The following is a 20,238-nucleotide window of genomic DNA, read 5'->3' as shown; positions in this document are numbered from 1 at the left end:
TTTTATTCTTTACATTTGATATCAACGTACGTGATTTAACAACTAACTAGTTTTGGGTCCGTTCGACGAACGGACTAATTATATGTTGGTCGGATAATGAAATTTAGAAGTTATGTTGTTCTTAAGTAGGTGTTAGAAGGTGTTTAAACTAAATGACAATAATTAAAACTTTAACATATGAAGTCTTGTCTTTTTAATCATTACATTTTTCTGCTTATGTTCATCTTCCCTGAAAATATAGATCCACTTTAAATCAATTACTACCACCAATAACATATCAGTTGTACAAAGACCAAACAAATTTGCAACTGTTACAGTTTACGACTATACTCATGTTATCCAATTAAGGGAAAGGCTTAATAAAGTCTAACTATTAAACTATACTGACAAAACTTTTTTTATAGGAGAACTAAAACTAATTGTAAGTTCCCTTAACAACAAAAATATACAAATAAAACCCACCTAAAAGTCTCAAAATATCGATGACGATTTACCCACCTTTAATCATTTGCATGGAAACCATACATTATAAGATTATCCTTCTCTGCAAAATGAATTGCAACTAATTAAGCAAGAAAAATAAACAACATACTTCCAATGTGCTTATAAGAAAAATCAAGAACAACGTGGTTAGAGAGAGATATGGGGGGTGGTATTACAGCTTGAATTGCATGCATGAAAATAAACAATAGAAATGTTGAATTAAAGCACCCTATAATCTCCTAGCGTTTCAAAATGGATCAGTCAAAAAGTCTATTAGTGAGGTTAAATTTTGAATTAACGCTACAAGAGAAGGGGAGAAGATTTGAGGATTGAATTAAATTGACATTGAAAATAATTAAGCTTGGAGAGTTAATGAGAAGGTGAAGTAGGGGACGGTAGTTTAGGCATAATCAAGTTGAGTATCGATCTTAATTTTTGGTAATCCCTCCGTCCCGTTTTTGTAGTCCTGATTCTATTTTAAGCGTCCCAAAATTATAATCATGTTTCTATTTCTGGCCATTAAGTTTTCCACTTTTCCATGTACTATATGAATTAAAAATGCACTGAAAACCCAACACAACTTCTCCATGTACTATATTTCTTTATCCATGTATTATATTTCACTTTCTCATACAAATCAATTATCAATGTACTATATTCTAAATTTCCGTGTACTATATTACACTTTTCTTAAACCTAGTGTTTTTAGTCAAATAATACTATAAATATGGGATGAATGCAGTACAATTCTAGTAAATTAAAGAGACGAAGATCAATAGTATACTACGTAATAGCTAATGACAATAAAGTAGAATATTGAATGACCATTAATTTTTTTATAACAAAAAGTAAATAGAAAGATTAATAAGATTGAGACACGTGTCATCAAAATAGTATTGCTTATGTCATTGAAATGGTGATGGTTATGCTTTTTAAATACCTGGTATTGATTAACATCGATAATTATCTCTTTTTTTATTTAAATAATGAAAATTATGTTTATTAATGATGTTTTCACCGTATAAAATATTTAATGTCTCTATGGGAACATGTGAAATGTTTAATGTCTCAATGATTTTAATTAATTAAAATAATTAATTGCCCGCTTGGTGAGAGAATATTAAAGACATTTATTATACAATATAAAAGAAAAGAGTTTATATGTAAAGATAAAAATGAGAAATTAGAAACGAAAAGCGTAAAGAATAAAATAGGACGGAGGAAGTACCTGATTAGATGAGTACTCCCTCCGTTTATTTTTGTTTCTTACGTTTGGACTTTTGCACGTTTATTAACATATAATAAAGTTTCTTTTTCTTTTTTTATTTTAAATGCTTTAGATTCCATCATTAATCTTGATTTCATTTTTCCAAAATCTGATATTTATTGTCTCTTTGAATATAGTGCAAATCAACTTTCATTTTTTATTAAAAAAAATAAACTCAAGTAAAACCTCAATCCACTAATCATTACAACAACCAATAAAATTGTTTTATTCATCAAAATGAACCAATAATGGAAAAGCACACAGATTTCTGACTTAACATACTTGGAAAATTGTAAAGAAATTTAATAAGTTGAAAAAATTGGACCAATTAAAATTAAAGGGAAATGATAAATCCAAGGAAATTTTTACTTCTTCCAAGGAAATCCACATTATTTTAAAGTTGGTTTCCTTGGATAAAGTAAAATTCTTTCTTGGATTTATCATTTCCCAAAATTAAAAGGTGGCATAAAAAATGACAGTACGGTAAGTTTATAAAAGTAAAGATTCTCCCATTAACAAACATTGTAAAACACCTAAAAGGAATACATAACAAACAAAAAGAAACGGAGGGAATAATTTGGTAGCATTAATTGTTTAAGGAGCTCAAATTTATAAAATAATTGTTTCAAAAAAAAAAATTAAAGCTAAAATACACGAAAATTTTAAGGACCTTAAATGTGAAGACCTTGTATTCTATTTAAGGTGCTTGACAAACCGATTTACAGTAATCATTTAAGGTGACTTAAAATTTCAGTACTTTATAATTTAAGATGTCTGAAATAGCGTGCCAAACAGAGCAAGCTTACCTCTATTTGGCTAATTTAATTTTAATTTTATTAATTAATTAAAATAACTAAAGTATGATTAACGGTTGATTATGATATGATTAATTACTAATTAGATGGAATATGGACTAAGGTAGGTAGTAATGTGAGTATATTCAATTCAAAGAAAAATATCTAGGTAGCAATTGACAAAGTCCCAAAATACATAGGTACTAGGTAGTAATTCACAAAGTCTCAAAATACCTAGGTAGTAATTTAAAAAATTTCCTTATATGTATCAATAAAAGTTAAAAAAGCAAAACATAAAAATAACCAAATAATATTACAGAATTTGGTACAATTGCTGAAATGTATCGCTAGCTATTTTCTATATATGGAAAACTATAATTAATCAAATTACTTTTGTCATTCTATTTACTGTAAATGTAATGTGAGTCTATCCAATTCAAACAAATATAATATCCAGGCCCGTTTCTGACTTTTTGGGGGCCTAGGCGAAATAAGGAATTGGGCCCTTTTCGGAAAAAAGACGCATCAAAATTTCGTCCAATAAACTACATATTCAAATTCAAATCAATAAAAATATATTTTATCCCCATCTAAAATTTCACCGTCCTGCTCTAAGCACTTGCAACTTAGTAGTAAAATAGATAATCACTTAATTAAGATATTACTTAGTCAATATGAATAAATAGGTTTATTATTTTATCCCCAAAAAAAAAAGATTTATTTAGTATTAGTATCTTTGTATTAGTAGTTATTTATTCTTGTTTTCATTAAAGTTTGAAATTTGATTTTTCATATTCCTATCATAAAGGTAAATTCGCCCACGGATATTACATGAATTACAACTGATTACTAAAAACTAAACTAGATGTCAAGCACTACATACGTAAATAAAAATTAACATACACGAATATATGAATGAGTAAATAATTAATCAAAAATAAAAGTGATTTAGTGAATTAAAAAAAAACCAAAAACTAGCTAAAGTAAAAATAAAATAAAATGAACAAAGCAGAGGATTAATGCAGTGAAGATCGAAGAATTGTACTCGCATCCCCCAACCAAACAAAGAGTCATCCCACCTTACCACCGAGCCAATGATATTTTAGTTGTTTAATAGCGCGTTTATTTATTATTGTACTAATATACTGTACAAATTTCTATTTTCGGTCCCTTTTCGCCTTGGGCCTAGGCGGCTGCACTCCCCGCCTACCCTCAGGGCCGGGGCTGATAATATCTCATCCTCGGTTGAAGTAGCAATGATACAAGTTGTTCCGGTGTTGAAACAATGGGTTTCGAATGAAGACCCTTTTGAATGTGTTGAAGATCTTGCTAGCTTGAATGAGTTGTGTCCGAATTCACCTGCACAATAACAAGGTTACTGGCCTCAGTGGTATTTCCGAGTAAAGCCCCTCCGATGCCTAATTAAGAACGATGCTCGGATTCTAGAGAGAAGTTCTCTAGAGAGTAGTCTTAAGGCGGTAAATTGGACGTACCTTGAGGTGTGAGCCTTGGCGGCTTATTTATAGTGTTTGTGTGATAAATGCCCATAGGCCATTTATTGCTATTGGGCCTTGGGCCTTTGTTGGTGGCTGATCAGCCATGTTGAGTAAAGTAGGTTTGATGTTGTTGTGTAGAGCCATTGGGCTTTGGAATTAGTGGCCCAATTGGTATCCAATTGGGAGCCCAAACACAAGTAAATATATTTTTCTCTTGAATTCATGTACACATTGATTAATAATTAAATTAAAAATATTAGTGGAATTCTACCTAATTTGTTGATTATAGTTTTTTGGGGATGAGGTACGTGCAACTCCTTAGTAAAAAAATTTTAATTAATTTTGTCTCCTATATTGAACAAGCTCATATTTTTATTTGAGAAAAAGTTCATCTACTATATAATCTCTATTCTATAAGAGAATTCATGAGGTGATTTCGTTAAATGGATTTTTGGTGCCCCTATAGAATAGTCTATAATGCCCCAGGCCACAATTGAATGATCAAATTATACTATTACATGATAAAAAAAAATAGTAACAATGCCAAAGAATTAGGGGATATGATGCTAATTTGCAGACGATTGTATTTTCATGCGGGAATCAATCAACTAATTAGAAAATAAGTCAAAGCATTACATATATTGACAACAACTATTAAATTTATTATTCATTAACATACTTACTATAAGAAATTTTATGAAATCTAATCCAAAAAATAGTGTAATAGACCAATTGTCTGTTGGTTCAGTGGTGATTGGAGCTGAATTTAGTAGGGAGGATCGCGTGTTCGATCCGCCACAATAACAATTGGGAGGGGACTGGAACATATCCACCCAGATTTTGCCTGGAATTTGGGTTAGCCCTAATGGTGAATCGGGTGGTAACACCAAAAAACAATAGTATATTAGCAATAACATTCAAATTTTAAAAAGTACAAAAAAACCCTTTTTCATGACAAAATAAAATAAAAATTTGCGAGATTTTTCTCTCTGCGACGAGGGTTCGAAGAGGCGACTGCTTTCCTCGACGCCATGGCAAGATCTCGAAAACAGGGACAAAAATAAGGAACCAAGAAGAAGAATGATGAACAAGCTGCACCGAAGAAGCCTAACACCAGATCCCAAACTGAAGAACCATCTCCTTCTCCAATGATGGTGGAAACCGCCATCGATGAAAGCTTGAGTCCATACCCAGATGATGAAATTCCGATTGAGAACCTGATTCTTACTCCAAAATCTTCACTGAGGGAGCTCCAACACATTGCAAGTTTGCGAAATGATTTTAATGCGTGGATCAATGGCCATAGCCAAGGTAAAGATGCTCGCTCCCATTTTCAAAATTCTGGCGCGAACTGTTTGAATATTGAATCCCCTGTGAATGTTGTCGTTGAACATATCCGGTAATATCGTTCTAACTCACATGCATTCTTTGGGATCGGGCATTATTCATGTGGGGCATTGGTTGGATGGGTAGCTGTGCCCCTCCTTGTTTCGTTTTAGGCCTTGAGGACATGGCCTAATTCGAGCTTGGGGGGAGATTTTATTGTGTGGTTGCCGTTATGATTTCGTGCATTTGTGTGCTCTTGCATATACTTTCTTGCTTAGTTTCTTTGATTTTAGGTTCTTTTTGTTTTCCTTTTTCTTTCCTTATTTTCTTTTTCTTCCTTTTTCTTTCGTTTTCCTTTTTTCTTTTTCTTTCTTTTTGTCAAGGCAAGTTTTTCTAGTTTTTAGGATTTATTCTTGATTCGGGCATAATAAAATTGGAACTTGTAGTTTAGAATGCTTTTATTCCTAATTGGTAGAGGTATGCACTGTAATCCCCCGTAAATTTATAAATTTTATTAATATATTTCAACGTATATTATTTATATTTAAATAGAATTTATGAATTTTAGTAATAAATATATAATTAACGTATATTTATTTTATTTTAATTACGTTCTAAATATTTAACGATTTATGAAATCAAAATAGTTTTGAATTTTACTTTGAAAAGAATTCGAATTCAGAAAACAATCCGAATCGATTTTTGATGCATACACTCAAACCCAAATCCTAATCCTAGCCCAATTTTGGAAAAGCCCACATAGATAAAACCCAAAATTGACTCACAAGTTTCACTCCTCTCAAACCCACATACAATTCACGTAAAACCCAAAGCAACCAAAACCCTTCTATTTCACGTGAACAGGAACCGCAAACCCCTTGCTTCAGCCACCAGCCCTCCTCCACCGTCGCACCACAGTACCTGGTTGCAGCCTCCAACACGTCGTCGCCTCCCTGCCCAGCCGCCGGCCTTTCTTCCCTGCTCCATTCTCCTTCGCGAGCACCATTGTTCCCTTATCTCCCTCTTTTCTTTTTCTTCTTCACTGCTTGCACCAACAGCCACCTCCGACCACTTCGGCAAGCCTCCTCTGCAAACCAGCGTCGTCGCGTCGACCAACCACCGCCTTCAGTTGGCCGACGTCACTGCCCTTCCAGCCAGCAACACCTCTTCTCCCCTCTCGTGTCTTCTCTCTTTTACCCTCCTCCTTTCTTCTTGCGCGGGTCAACTGCAGCCCCCAACGCGACCCTGCACCGCAGCGGCACCAGCCGTGCACGCCACCTGTTGTCGCCGCCCAGCTTGCTCCGGCCAACCTTCCCTCCTTTTCTCTTTTGGTTAATTTTTAAACCCTAAACTAATTAATGTTTTAATTACGTTTTATTAATATAATTCATGTTTTCCTTGAATTAAATTATAGTTTTTATGGGTTAATGATGAATTTTAGATTTTATGTTTTGCATAATTAATAATTTTAATTTCAGATTATATGATTGAATTGAAATAAGCATTTTAATTATTAAAATATGAATTTTTAAGGTTTTTAATGATTTCAAATCATGGTATGATGTTTATGAATTATTAAAGTTATGATTTTATGATTTTAAGCATGTTGAATATATTTTGGGAGTAGTTTGAAATTAGTTATATTGCTGAAAATTTAAAGTACGATGTTTGCAAAGAGTTTTCAACGAATTTCAATCACTAATTCAATAATTATGATGCTAGGAAATCAAAGGTTTAAGTTTTGATATTGGGGAATGTTCTGAATATGCTTAGGATGCATTTAGAATGCTTATTTATGGTTGTCAATGATTAGAAATTGATTGGGATTATTTGTTGGTTGATTTAGGCGGAGAATTTTCTTTAGGCGACTTTTGAAAGTGTTAAGTGGCCTATCAGTTTGTTTACACCAGGTACGTACATACCTGTGTGCTTGGAATGTGTGCTAATTGTTGAAACCATGTTGAATTTGTTGTTGAACTTGGCTATGTTGATAGTATTGTTGAACTTGGTGATGTTGATACTATTAACGAACTTAGTCAGGTTGAAATTGCATGTTTAATACTGTTGCATGGACATATTGAACCTATATTGCATTATGAGAATTATAACATGTTAGTATGGATGATTGATGCAAACATGTTTGATTGGGAACACTAGATTACTTTGTATATATTGATTCAGATCAATTGATTGTTGTTCCCTTTTAGCTTTTCACTACTTTATGAGGGCCGAGGACCTTGTTTAGTAAGTTGAAACCTTATACCCATATAGAGGGGTTAATCAGTATTAAAGGAAATGTTGGATTTGATTGGAATGAGTCTTGTTTGATCCCTTTATGATACTTACTTAATTCCAAGATAAAAACAGTTGTGAATACATGTGGTTTTTATGCCTTATGTGATTGTTGAGTCATAACAGGGTTTCAATTTGTAAATCATGTAAAGTGAAACTGAGTAGCAATAGCTTTAGACTGTGCACGTCTAAAGTGACGGACAAACAGGAGTTGGGGTTCATGGTGGTAGCCCATGGCCTTTAATTCAGACCGGATTTATCACCGTGTCCTATTTTTATTCAAACGTTCCTCGATATCGCAGGTCACTGAGGTTACGGAGTCGCGCCCGTACCTCGTCTTCCTTAGTGAAGCCTCTAGCTAGAAAACTCGGTCCATTGTCTATTTCAACTAAAATAATATTATTGTTATAAGTCTAGCCTAGCCTAGTCAAGTATGGTCGTCAAATTATCATGTTTGTCTGCTCTTATTTATGTTCATTAGTATCATGTTAGGATGGTTCGTTTAATAGTATCATGTTAGGATTATTATTGTTTTAGTATGTAGTACTCAGTTTTAATAGTATCATGTTAGGATTATTATTGTTTTAGTATGTAGTACTCAGCTTTGCTGATTACGTGCTTTGTTTGTGTGTGTTGATCATGGCTATGCCTTATTGATCCTGTGATGACCCAACTTTGGTGAGCAGTCTCTAAGGATCAATAAGCGTTGCCCATCTACAGGTTTGAAGATGATGCATCATTGGGATCAGGATTAGAGAGCTTGTAGTTATATTTGTTTTATTAAGTGATTTGGTTTGTTAACTTAGATTTGAAAGTTGTCGTACTATTCGTATTTCCTTACTTCCGTTAATTGGTTTTGGACTTAATATGTAATCGATTATTTATGAACCTAAAAGTTAGTTTTATGTTTTCCGCTGCAAAATTCTGAATAAGCCGTACGTTTTCACACGGGCGATAATGCCTTGATAATTCTCTATAGTTATATTTATAAAAGGGTTGTTTTAGAAAAAGGGAATTGTCGGGGTGTTACAAAGTGGTATCTAGAAGCTTATGGTTTTCTTCAATAATTTTTAGGCGCCTAAACTAGCTAGTTTCCTAAAACGAATTTCCTATAATTGACTCCTACTTATTATATCATTCAAAAATGCGTACTTTTTTTTGGGGGACCAAATTCATTTTACTTTGTTTGAAAGTATATTCTTATTTCTTATTTAAGTTCTAAATTAACTTATTTTTTTGAAACTTTTCGTTTACTTGAATTAAGTACGTTCTTCTTTCGAATTTAAATTAAATATATTCAAAAAAAAAAACAAGACCTTATTCTATTTATTCGTTATTATTTATTCGTTTAATAAAATTCCTTTCTTTTTATTCATTCTTGTTTTATTTTAAGCGTTTCAATGTTTACTTATTTTGATTTATTACGAGAGATGGGTAGTATAATTTAAGAAGGGCATATAAGATAGAATTACACGTGCATTAGTAGCTAGTTAATGCTAGCATAAGAAATTAATTGTTGTGTACGTGCATGTGTTTATTGTTTAAATATTGTAATTATATGTGCATAATAAAAATTGTTTGCTTCCACCAAACTTATTGTGTTATTGAATTTTGATTATGATTTGGTTGGGAAGTCATTAGTGAGACCTGAAATTGTTTATTTCAGAAATAAAATATTTCTTTCTAAGTATACCAACATAGGATTTCTCGAGAAAGATCGATATAGAGACCCTGGTAGGGATGAGGAAGCCATTCGTGAGTTTGACTGTGTTAGAGGGCATACTAGAGTTGATATTTATAATGTAGTGATACTGAGCCAGAAGAGGATGACCTCAGTCTCAAAGGTTACGAAGATCCACAAGGCAGAGAAAACTAGCTTAATATTTTAATACCGAGGATGATGATGAATTTAAATACGAGCCCTTTACTCTAGAAAGCTATAAGGAATCAAAGAACAAGATTGATAATGCTTCCCCTCTAAGATCGTTTCATTATTTATTTATGTTGGGAATAATGGGGGACAAGTCGCCCAACGGTAGTTTAAATTTATTGCATAGCGCTTTTATTTTATTTTGGGACAAGTACGTTATTATGATTTAGAAATTGTTATTAGTATTGTTTTAAGGAATAAAAGTTTCTTTTAGGAAATACAAGTTTCTTTTGAGGAATTAAAGTTAAATGTTTAATTATCCAAGTGGTCAATGATTTAGTTTGGGCACGCGAAGAGGAATAATTTCTTTTATTATTATTATTATTATTATTTGTGATGATTGAATTTGATTTTTTTTCCCTCGATCGGATGTCCTTTATGCGAATGTCGTTCGCGAATGATCGGGGAGAATTATTTGGAATGATTGTTGCACCTTCGTAAATGATTTTATGTGAATATTGTTTATTGATGCGATCTCTATGGTCAAATCAAATATTGCTTGATATAGAATGACATGTAAGTGATGTTTAGAACCTAAGATAGAGTATATTAATTTCAGGTCGTGTTATAGAATGACCAACAAGAATGACTTAGTTGTTGCTATTCGCCTTTTGGCGGAAAAGCTGATCCAAGAGAGAACTGAGCGTCCCGATTTTGCTGGGGACATGTTTGAGAGACTAGCCAAAGTTAAGTCACCATACTTTAAGGGGGAAACTGATCTTACTTTTTAGAGAACTAGGTTAGAGAGTTTGAGAAATTGTTTGAGGCTGTGAACTGTCCTTAGAATATGAGAGTGGGTTAAGTTGTCATGTAATTGAAAGACGAAGCCGATTTACGGTGGAGGGAGAATAGAGTTAGGCTTAGCGCTGCTGAGAGATTCAATTAGGATTCAATTGTTACTGCCTTAAGGGAAAGTTTTACCCTACCTTTTATGAGAAAGCAAAAAGTTTAGGAATTCATAAACCTTAGTATGGGGAGCATGACCATCGATGAATACTATAGCAGATTTATAGCATGACCACCTTAGGATTAGGTGGGGAAACCTCTACATCTTTGGATATTGTGTATGGGGAAGCTGCTCATATTTATGGTTTGCAGTCTAGAAGGGACAAGAAAAATATTGTTGTTGGGGAGAAAAGAAAAGAGTTTAATGCTGGTGTAGCCATAGGGTATATCAAGTTGTTTAAGAATTTGTCTTGGAAGATAAAAGATTGCGTTTTTCTTCTGATCTGATAAAGTTTAATCTGAGGGACTTAGATGTAAGTCTGGGGATGGATTGACTAAGTTTGGACAAGGCTAAGGTAGACTGTGAAATTCAGAAAGTAAGTTTAAGGAACCCTATTAGAAGGTTGACCTCATATAAACGTTTTGAGAAGTCCAATAACCCTTAGTTATTTCGGTAATGCAAGTGAGGAAATTGATGAATAGGGAGTGTGAGCTATTTTTCTGTAGTGTGCTAGTTGGGAGTAAAGAAGTTGGAGTGAAGATCGAGGATGTTCCCAGTGTGAGTGTATTCATTGATGTGTTTCCTAGTGAAATTGCAAGTATGTTACATGTTAGAGCCTTTGAGTTCACTATAGACTTAGTTCCTGGAACGACACCTATATCTAAAGCACCATATAGAATGACACCCCCTGAAATGAGCGAATTAAGACACAGTTGCAAGAGTTGTTTCGTTAAGGGGTATATTAGGCCTAGTGCATCACCGTGGGGAGCTCAAGTGTTGTTTGTTAAGGAGAAAGATAAGACTAGGGAATTGTGCATCAATTTTAGGGAGCTAAACTATGTCACCATCGAGAACAAGTTCCTGTACCTAAGATAGATGACCTATTTGACCAATTGAATGGTGAGAGTGTGTTCTCGAAGATTGATTTGTGTTCGAAGTATCACCAATTGAGGATAGCTGATAAGGATATACCTAAGACTTCTTTGGATTCGTTATTGTCATTATGGGTTTAGAGTAATGTCTTTTGATTAACCAATGCACCTGCCATAATTATGGATTTGATGAATAAGATTTTCCCACGAATTCCAAATTAAGTTCGTTATTATGTTATTGATGATATCCTGATTTATTCTATGAATGAGAAAGAGCATGACAAACACTTGAGGATTATTTGGAGATGCTTAGAAAGAATCTAGTTTTATTAGATGAAGTATACAGATCTTGAAGTCATGGGTGTATAAGTGACACCGACGAAAAAGTGAAGGACTAAATTAATTGAAAACTACGTTACGTAAGGGAGTAAAATTAAGAGAAGATTCGAGTGGTCCAGGATTGTTAGAAATCATTGGTTGTCTTGAAAAGATTGGAATGTAGTAATTGGTAAAAGTGCTAAGAGTTAATCCCAAGAGTTATACATCCATGAAAGGCGTAATGAGGTTCAGTAGAAAGGGAAAGTTGAGCAGAAGGAGTCTCTGTAGATCCTGCTAAGATTAGAGATGTGAGTGAGTGACCTATTCCAAGAACGTGTACGATATCTAAAGTTTTCTAGGCCTAGAAGACCATTATAGGAGGTTGTGAAAGACTTTTCGAAGAGAGCAAAACCATTGACCAACTTGTTAAAAGAGGAATCGAAATTCGAGTGGAGTGAGAAAGCTTTCTAGATTTTAAAAGAGCGTTTGACCTCCGCACCTGTTGTCGCGTCAATTGAAACTTTATGAAACTAATTACCCTACGAATGACCTAGAGCTAGCTGCTATTGTGTTACATAATATTTGGAGATATTACCTTTATAAAGCAACATGTAAGATCCTTATCGACCATAAAAGTTTGAAATTTTAGCAAAAAGGGTCCAGTTGAACCTTGGAGACAACATTGCAAATGATACTGCTTTCCACCCTGCAACCGATGGTCAGCATGAGAGCACTAACCAAACCATGGGAGTTATGTTGAGAGCATGTACTAGTGACTTTAAAGAGAAGTTGGGAGCTCATTTAGATTTGATTGAATTTTCGTGCATCAATAGTTACCATGCGAGCATTACGATGTCACATGTTGAGGCGTTGTGTGGAAAAGTGTGAAGTCCATCTACTGGAATGATTTGAGTGAAAATATTGTATTGGGGACAGAATTCGTTGAAGTGGAAGTATCCAAAGTTATTCCCTGAGATGAGTTACGAGGGCGTAACTCGTTTTCTTTAAGGGGGTAGAATGCGTTAGAAATTCGCGCTTTTTACCTATTTTTATAGCAATTTTATGCATTTTATGCTCATTTTTAGCGACTTATACATGTTGGTGAAAAGTAAATAGATTCTCCGCATAAGAAAAAGGTGTTCATGAGTAACACAAGCAGCTTTGACTTGGCAAAAGAGTCACATAGGTGACATAAGTACTTCTCTAGTAAGATTAAGATAAAAGCTTTTGGGGAATATGTGGGAAATTTCGTGTCAAGTTTCGGTACGAAACTTCTTTTAAGAGGGGTAGATTGTAACCCCCCGTAAATTTATAAATTTTATTAATATATTTCAACGTATATTATTTATATTTAAATAGAATTTATGAATTTTAGTAATAAATATATAATTAACGTATATTTATTTTATTTTAATTACGTTCTAAATATTTAACGATTTACGAAATCAAAATAGTTTTGAATTTTACTTTGAAAAGAATTCGAATTCAGAAAACAATCCGAATCGATTTTTGATGCATACACTCAAACCCAAATCCTAATCCTAGCCCAATTTTGGAAAAGCCCACATAGATAAAACCCAAAATTGACTCACAAGTTTCACTCCTCTCAAACCCACATACAATTCACGTAAAACCCAAAGCAACCAAAACCCTTCTATTTCACGTGAACAGGAACCGCAAACCCCTTGCTTCAGCCACCAGCCCTCCTCCACCGTCGCACCACAGTACCTGGTTGCAGCCTCCAACACGTCGTCGCCTCCCTGCCCAGCCGCCGGCCTTTCTTCCCTGCTCCATTCTCCTTCGCGAGCACCATTTATCCCTCCTCTCCCTCTTTTCTTTTTCTTCTTCACTGCTTGCACCAACAGCCACCTCCGACCACTTCGGCAAGCCTCCTCTACAAACCAGCGTCGTCGCGTCGACCAACCACCGCCTTCAGTTGGCCGACGTCACTGCCCTTCCAGCCAGCAACACCTCTTCTCCCCTCTCGTGTCTTCTCTCTTTTACCCTCCTCCTTTCTTCTTGCGCGGGTCAACTGCAGCCCCCAACGCGACCCTGCACCGCAGCGGCACCAGCCGTGCACGCCACCTGTTGTCGCCGCCCAGCTTGCTCCGGCCAACCTTCCCTCCTTCTCTCTTTTGGTTAATTTTTAAACCCTAAACTAATTAATGTTTTAATTACGTTTTATTAATATAATTCATGTTTTCCTTGAATTAAATTATAGTTTTTGTGGGTTAATGATGAATTTTAGATTTTATGTTTTGCATAATTAATAATTTTAATTTCAGATTATATGATTGAATTAAAATAAGCATTTTAATTATTAAAATATGAATTTTTAAGGTTTTTAATGATTCCAAATCATGGTAGGATGTTTATGAATTATTAAAGTTATGATTTTATGATTTTAAGCATGTTGAATATATTTTGGGAGTAGTTTGAAATTAGTTATATTGCTGAAAGTTTAAAGTACGATGTTTGCAAAGAGTTTTCAACGAATTTCAATCACTAATTCAATAATTATGATGCTAGGAAATCAAAGGTTTAAGTTTTGATATTGGGGAATGTTCTAAATATGCTTAGGATGCATTTAGAATGCTTATTTATGGTTGTCAATGATTAGAAATTGATTGGGATTATTTGTTGGTTGTTTTAGGCGGAGAATTTTCTTTAGGCGACTTTTGAAAGTGTTAAGTGGCCTATCAGTTTGTTTACACCAGGTACGTACATACCTGTGTGCTTGGAATGTGTGCTAATTGTTGAAACCATGTTGAATTTGTTGTTGAACTTGGCTATGTTGATAGTATTGTTGAACTTGGTGATGTTGATACTATTAACGAACTTAGTCAGGTTGAAATTGCATGTTTAATACTGTTGCATGGACATATTGAACCTATATTGCATTATGAGAATTATAACATGTTAGTATGGATGACTGATGCAAACATGTTTGATTGGGAACACTAGATTACTTTGTATATATTGATTCAGATCAATTGATTGTTGTTCCCTTTTAGCTTTTCACTACTTTATGAGGGCCGAGGACCTTGTTTAGTAAGTTGAAACCTTATACCCATATAGAGGGGTTAATCAGTATTAAAGGAAATGTTGGATTTAATTGGAATGAGTCTTGTTTGATCCCTTTATGATACTTACTTAATTCCAAGATAAAAACAGTTGTGAATACATGTGGTTTGTATGCCTTATGTGATTGTTGAGTCATAACAGGGTTTCAATTTGTAAATCATGTAAAGTGAAACTGAGTAGCAATAGCTTTAGACTGTGCACGTCTAAAGTGACGGACAAACAGGAGTTGGGGTTCATGGTGGTAGCCCATGGCCTTTAATTCGGACCGGATTGATCATCGTGTCCTATTTTTATTCAAACGTTCCTCGATATCGCAGGTCACTGAGGTTACGGAGTCGCGCCCGTACCTCGTCTTCCTTAGTGAAGCCTCTAGCTAGAAAACTCGGTCCATTGTCTATTTCAACTAAAATAATATTATTGTTATAAGTCTAGCCTAGCCTAGTCAAGTATGGTCGTCAAATTATCATGTTTGTCTGCTCTTATTTATGTTCATTAGTATCATGTTAGGATGGTTCGTTTAATAGTATCATGTTAGGATTATTATTGTTTTAGTATGTAGTACTCAGCTTTAATAGTATCATGTTAGGATTATTATTGTTTTAGTATGTAGTACTCAGCTTTGCTGATTACGTGCTTTGTTTGTGTGTGTTGATCATGGCTATGCCTTATTGATCCTGTGATGACCCAACTTTGGTGAGCAGTCTCTAAGGATCAATAAGCGTTGCCCATCTACAGGTTTGAAGATGATGCATCATTGGGATCAGGATTAGAGAGCTTGTAGTTATATTTGTTTTATTAAGTGATTTGGTTTGTTAACTTAGATTTGAAAGTTGTCGTACTATTCGTATTTCCTTACTTCCGTTAATTGGTTTTGGACTTAATATGTAATCGATTATTTATGAACCTAAAAGTTAGTTTTATGTTTTCCGCTGCAAAATTCTGAATAAGCCGTACGTTTTCACACGGGCGATAATGCCTTGATAATTCTCTATAGTTATATTAATAAAAGGGTTTTTTTAGAAAAAGGGAATTGTCGGGGTGTTACATGCACGGTTTTGAATGTCTTGGTTCGAGTCTATGATTTGGGTGTAAAAAAAGTCGGTTAGAACTTTGGATAGCATGAGTCTTGAACCCTTGGTTTGTGGTAAGATGGTGTCGTTCTCTCTAGTGACTTGAAGCCGGAGAGGATAGTATTTGCTACCTATATGTGAGGATCTTATTCTTTTTAGCCCAATTCCCAAACACAAATATTGAGTGGCATGGATCCTTGGCATTGACTTTCCTATATCCCGAATTTGACTTTTTCCTCCCCGAGACCGCGACCGAACTACTTTAGGGGGCGATAGAGGCATTTCTTTCGGTGACTATTTTTCTTTTTAGATTAGGACATCATTATTTTTATTTTATTTTCTCTCTCTTTTTTTTTTTTGCATTTTCCCCCTTGCTAGCCATTTGAGCCTTGCCCCTTCATTTCTTATAATTAAGCTCATTACAAGCCTATTAGCATTTGTTTTATTTTCACCCCTAGAAGTGATAGGGAAGCTAGAGTAATTGTGATTTTGTAACGCCCCGACTTTTCGGTACCTTAATTATCGGTAATAAACCGTACTTAACTGATCATTAGCAGCGGAATTAGGCTTAATTAATCCTGGGACCTGTGGGTATGGGCCCACAAATAAAATAATCCTTAGTAACATTCCATAAATAAATAATATTCCCAAAAATAAATATAAATCAATATTCTTATAACAACCTTAATAACAAGATTTCCATAATAAATAATTTCTCATCTTGATATCTCCATAATAAATAACCAACTCCAGTAATAATTCTCATTTGAGCAACTTGAGCTCCTTAATCGAACCTGTACATCATCATAAAATAGGAAACAGGAAAAACACAGGAAAATTGCAAAAATGAGTGGAAAACTCAGTAATATTACTCCAGCCCGTCAAAACGGTTTTATTTTGAAAATCATTTGACACATATCAATCATTAGCATTTATTGTTCGGAAATAACTAACTTAATCTCGTTATCTTGAAAACTGTGTCGGCCAGGAATCATTTCCTTTACAGCTCATTGGCAAGTACATGCTTTGGCGGGACTTTTCTTACATTCAGGGGGGAACTGTTTCCCAACTTTTACTTTAACATGGCCTCTACCTGTAACTTGCCCATTTACTAGTTCAGTTCACTTTTCCATGCCGACAAAAGCAACATCGTCTTTCTTTTTAAAATAACTTTATAAATATTATAATTATTTCCGAAAAAAGTCTTTAACATTATAACATCATGATCATAATCATAAACATATATCATATCATTTATCACATAAAACACATAATAAATATATAATCACATAATAGTCACACATTTCATATACGGACATATAAGCTTAAGTGCTGGACATAAAAATTACCTCAACCGTAATTCCGTAGGCTTAATTTAGTACGAAGCTCAACTTAAATACCATAATCCTTGACCATTGCTTTCAATTCCTTTAATCAAACTCCAAAACCTCAACAATATACGAAGTAAACATAGGAATTAATAAAATTCATTCTACCAAAATAAAGGGAAAGACTAGTAGATTAGGAGTTTAGGGCACTTACACTTACGTGGCCTTCCCTGATTTCTTGTATTCATAGTCAAAGCCCACAAAATAAATTGCTAACTCCTTATTAAAATTATCATGGCCTACTAACAACCCCTCTTTATGCTTAGGCTTTTATCTGGAAAAGATCAATAAAGCAATAAGCAGTAGCATAGCAACGAAAAGAATAAGGAGCCGCACAACAACAACAACACTCATAGCAACGGTGGTTAGAGTGGACCCGGCGACGAGTAGGAGGTGACTCCGGGTTTGGGTTCTGGGCGGCAAAGGGAAGAGTCATCGGAAATAGGTGGTGGCAGCGGTGGAGCCGCGATGGTCATAGGAGGAGAGAGAAAATGGGTAGATATCAATGGTTTCTTGAATTTGCACAAGGAAAAATAGAGAGGGGAAATAAATTAAACTTTGGAAATATAATCGGAAATATTAGTTGAGTTTTGATCTTGCATAACAATGGGGTTTTCATGGGCAATTTATATAATGTTCTTGACATGGTGAGTCATGGAATAAAAAAAAGAAATCAGACATTTGTCAATTAAAGTTTCTAGTGCTGCCAAGTCAGACAACACAAAAGTGTCTTATTTAGTCTTTGATTCTTCAATTGAATAATGGCAATTTGGTAATTTTATGAACTTAGGATAGAAATAAATCAGATTTTGGGTATAAAATTGACTTGAAAGAGCAAACTCATCGTATGAAAAGTAAATTGGGCTTAAATAATTGATATTATGTCACAATAAAAAGATAGACATAATAGGTTAATTAAAATAGCTCGGAAAAATTAAGGACGTAATTACGTTAATAATCGTAATTACAGAATAATAACAAGGCTTAAAAATATGGGGTGTTACAACTTTGTGGTTTTGAATGTTTATGCAAATGATGAGAAATGATGGTTGTTGGTTAGAATGGAGAGTTTGGGAAATATGTTGTATATATTGAATAAGAGACAAAAGCAAAAGAAGAAAAGTTTAGAAAAAAAAAGCCAAAAATAGAGAAAAAAAAACAAGGCAAAGAGAAAAGTTTCATTTGAAACACAAAAAAAGAGAAAATCAAATCAAGAAAAGTGCAAAAAGAGTATAGTTTAGTTTGAATAAGCTTGGGGGTGCCCCAAATAAGTGGTGTGAATTTGTTTTGGTTCTATTTGCTTGAGTAAAGTTCATTTTGTGCTTCACTTTAGGATTGAGCTCCAATTACAAAATTTATTCCACGCCCTTACACCTAGCCTAAACGTTTCACCATAAAAGCCCTCTTGACCCTTTTGAGTTGAGTCATTGTCGGTGGAGGGAGGAATTTGTCAAATTTATGGAGCGGCATTGTCATGCCGAGATGTCGAGTAACTTTCTTTCCTCTCTTGCAATTCTTGTCTTTTCCGGCGCCTTCGCGACGTCATGAGAAACTATCTTTAAGGGTGAATAGTACCAGACTGAGGGGCCTTCAAAGAATCTATCTTCAGGTCAAGGCTGCCACTTGTGAGGACAATAGATCATAAGCATCAACATCCATTTTTCCCTTCTTAGATGTGGTTCTGGTGGTGCTGTAATGGTTGACAGCTAAATTGGCAAAAAAATCATAACCTGCATCCACTTCTTTGTCAAGAAAAACACCCCCAGCAGCAGAATCAACTGTGTTCTTTGTATCATCTTGCAACCCATGGTAGAAGATCTGAACCAAGAACCATTTTTCAATATTGTGATGCGGACAAGACCGCTGCAATGCCTTGAATCTATCTCAGGCTTCTCTAAGTGATTCGCCGGGTTCTTGAGTAAATGTGGCCAGCTTGTGCCTTATTTCAGCAGTCTTGGTGGGCGGAAAGAATTCTTCTAGAAAGGCCTGTGAAATAGCACTCCACTCTGTCTCCTTGACATCGCTCAACCATGTTTGAGCCTTATCACGAAAGCTAAAACCAAACAACATAACTTTCAATTGGTCTTGAGTGACCCCTTGATGCTTGATAGTACCACACAGTTGGTTGAACATCTGCAAATGGTTGGTGGGTTCCTCAGATGGATAGCCACCATATTGATTTTGTGAGACCATGGAGATTAGAGCGGGCTTGATCTCAAAGTTGACTGCATCAATAGTTGGCATTGTGAGCCCAGTCGGAACACTATTCGAGGAAGGCACCCCATATGATTTCAGGGATTTAGACATCGTGTGACTCGGTGGAGTCTGTGAGTCTTGGGACCCTGACTGCTTCTTCTTCTTCTTCTGTTGCTTTTTTAGTTGACGAAGGGTCTTTCCAAGATCGGGATCGGGAGGAACCAAGGTACCCGTTCTGGCAGACCTGGGCATAAACAACAACGAAAGAAAACTCAGTGAGATTTGCCTCAATTGGAACTGAGAGTTCCAATGAGACAATGGAAACAATTGAAATAATCAAACTAAAACTAATAGAATCTAGCCGTCTCCCCGGCAACGGCGCCAAAAACTTGATAGATTAAAAAGTGATACCGCAAGTGCACGGTGTCTGTTGTTAGCAGATACTTAGCAAATACGGGCCGATCCCATAGGGAGACAAGTTCTATTAGTTTTTCCCCAATTAAATAAATTATTTCAATAACGAAAGTTGATTTTGAGTATTAACTAGTAAAACTAAAGCAATAATGTAAATGAGAATTTATCGATGAATTAAAGGTCTAGGGCGTCTGTTCGGTTCACCATGCTTATACCAATCCAAGAACACAAATCAATTCGGAAATGAATAAACTAAGCCGAGTAATTAAAGTACATGCTAATCCTACGGTCGGATCTTAATTAACACTTTCAATTCAACATATGCAGTACGATCGCTAACATAATCAGAATTGCCAATTGCA

The 20,238-nt window shown here is 34.8% G+C and overlaps 1 long non-coding RNA gene across 1 annotated transcript; it reads right to left on the bottom strand.

Moving 5' to 3' along the window:
• Positions 1 to 16,504: 16,504 nt before the first annotated feature.
• Positions 16,505 to 18,125, bottom strand: LOC130467058 (uncharacterized). Its single transcript, XR_008927219.1, has 2 exons — positions 17,228 to 18,125; positions 16,505 to 16,672 (listed from the first exon to the last, which is right to left on the bottom strand). It is a non-coding gene; the product is annotated as an uncharacterized lncRNA (long non-coding RNA).
• Positions 18,126 to 20,238: the final 2,113 nt, after the last annotated feature.

This window comes from Spinacia oleracea, chromosome 2, assembly GCF_020520425.1.
Source record: "Spinacia oleracea cultivar Varoflay chromosome 2, BTI_SOV_V1, whole genome shotgun sequence".
NCBI classification, from domain to species: domain Eukaryota; kingdom Viridiplantae; phylum Streptophyta; class Magnoliopsida; order Caryophyllales; family Amaranthaceae; genus Spinacia; species Spinacia oleracea.
The sequence above is the reverse complement of the archived record's forward strand: the minus strand, read 5'-3'. Positions and strand labels throughout refer to the sequence as shown.